Consider the following 2,500-nt stretch of genomic DNA (forward strand, 5'->3'; position numbering starts at 1 on the left):
ATTGAAGGAATTGATATATGCCAGTAAAATGGTGTATTTTTAATTTCTTTCAATCAAAATATTTGTGACGTAATGAAAAAAACCAAAATAAAATTATCACTCTAAGCGGTGGATCACTCGGCTCATGGGACGATGAAGAACGCAGCAAACTGTGCGTCATCGTGTGAACTGCAGGACACATGAACATCGACATTTTGAACGCATATCGCAGTCCATGCTGTTATGTACTTTAATTAATTTTATAGTGCTGCTTGGACTACATATGGTTGAGGGTTGTAAGACTTTGCTAATTAAGTTGTTTAAAATTTTTCGAAGTTTTAAGCATATGGTATATTACTGGATAGATTATGTGTGTCCCTGATATGCATAATATATTCATAATATTAATATATATATGGATGGTACTCATTGTATATTTTGTATGAGAAAACTGAAGAATTATATTTCTAGCATAAAAGAAAAATAAATTTTTCCTTCATCTAGAATTGTCTCTTATTAATGATGTGTGATAAAAGAATTCTTGTAAAATTTATGGAACTTCAGAACAAAAGTATTACCCATTATATTGAACAATAAATAATGTTCAATTAACATTGTTTTATACAACCTCAACTCATATGGGACTACCCCCTGAATTTAAGCATATTAATTAGGGGAGGAAAAGAAACTAACAAGGATTTTCTTAGTAGCGGCGAGCGAAAAGAAATCAGTTCAGCACTAAGTCACTTTGTCTATATGGCAAATGTGAGATGCAGTGTACGGAACATCAATATTCTAGTATGAGAAGTTAACGATTTAAGTCCTTCTTAAATGAGGCCATTTACCCATAGAGGGTGCCAGGCCCGTATAACGTTAATGATTACTAGATGGTGTTTCCAAAGAGTCGTGTTGCTTGATAGTGCAGCACTAAGTGGGTGGTAAACTCCATCTAAAACTAAATATAACCATGAGACCGATAGTAAACAAGTACCGTGAGGGAAAGTTGAAAAGAACTCTGAATAGAGAGTTAAATAGTACGTGAAACTGCTTAGAGGTTAAGCCCTATGAACCTGAATATCCGTTATGGAAAATTCATCATTAGAATTGTAATATTTTAAACAATATTATAATAATAGTGTGCATTTTTTCCATATAAGGACATTGTAATCTATTAGCATAAATATTTATCATAAAATTATGTCTGATTGCTTATTTGAATTATATGCTTGCATTTAACATAAATTAAAAGATATAAATTTGATAAAGTGCTGATAGATTTATATGATTAAAGTGCGTTAATTTTTCGGAATTATATAATGGCATAATTATCATTGATATTTGTGTTTATTATATGCATTTGTATGATTAACAATGCGAAAGATTCAGGATACCTTCGGGACCCGTCTTGAAACACGGACCAAGGAGTCTAACATATGTGCAAGTTATTGGGATATAAACCTAATAGCGTAATTAACTTGACTATTAATGGGATAAGTTTTTTAACTATTTATAGTTAATTAACGCAGTCCCGTGGCGCTCTATATAGTTATGTATAATAATATTTATATTATTTATGCCTCTAACTGGAACGTACCTTGAGCATATATGCTGTGACCCGAAAGATGGTGAACTATACTTGATCAGGTTGAAGTCAGGGGAAACCCTGATGGAAGACCGAAACAGCTCTGACGTGCAAATCGATTGTCAGAATTGAGTATAGGGGCGAAAGACCAATCGAACCATCTAGTAGCTGGTTCCTTCCGAAGTTTCCCTCAGGATAGCTGGTGCATTTAACTGTTGTATAAAATAATCTTATCTGGTAAAGTGAATGATTAGAGGCCTTAGGGTCGAAACGATCTTAACCTATTCTCAAACTTTAAATGGGTAAGAACCTTAACTTTCTTGATATGAAGTTTAAGGTTATGATATAATGTGCCCAGTGGGCCACTTTTGGTAAGCAGAACTGGCGCTGTGGGATGAACCAAACGTAATGTTACGGTGCCCAAATTAACAACTCATACAGAAACCATGAAAGGCGTTGGTTGCTTAAAACAGCAGGACGGTGATCATGGAAGTCGAAAACAATAAGACGATCCATTCTTAGGCCGGTGGAGGCCAAACTGGGTAGTATACATCTACGGCAGTCGACCAAAACTGTAAGTAAATTTGGTACCACGGGTAGCCAGGAGCCCACGGAACTTGTTCCGTCCTGACTTTTTGGTTGCGGCCCTTCGGGGAGTATCGTGGTGGCTGTGGTTTATACCCAACGCGGGTAGAGCTTGCTCGACGTGGAGTTGCGTTTCAACCAATACATAGCTTTTTATGATGTTTTAGACCGGCCTCACCTCCCACCAATGAGGGAATGTATTGCCTCCGCCCGGCATTCATTCAATTGGTACCGAAGGGATACTGTTCGAGCAGGGACAGTGTCCTGGAGGGGCGATAGTCCGACGCATTGTTTCGGCTCGTTGTATTTTCGAATACCGTGAGATTAAGCCAACATGGCAGGTGCTCACGTTAA

At 36.9% G+C, this 2,500-nt stretch overlaps 1 non-coding gene across 1 annotated transcript; it reads left to right on the top strand.

Annotated features, from left to right (window-relative positions):
- The first annotated feature begins 97 nt into the window (after positions 1–97).
- On the top strand, positions 98–276 carry LOC115768944. The gene has a single exon (XR_004018640.1). It is a non-coding gene; the product is annotated as a 5.8S ribosomal RNA (ribosomal RNA).
- The last annotated feature ends 2,224 nt before the right edge of the window (positions 277–2,500 follow it).

This window comes from Drosophila novamexicana, unplaced genomic scaffold (assembly GCF_003285875.2).
Source record: "Drosophila novamexicana strain 15010-1031.04,08,12 unplaced genomic scaffold, DnovRS2.1 tig00002103-arrow-arrow-pilon, whole genome shotgun sequence".
Lineage (NCBI taxonomy): Eukaryota > Metazoa > Arthropoda > Insecta > Diptera > Drosophilidae > Drosophila > Drosophila novamexicana.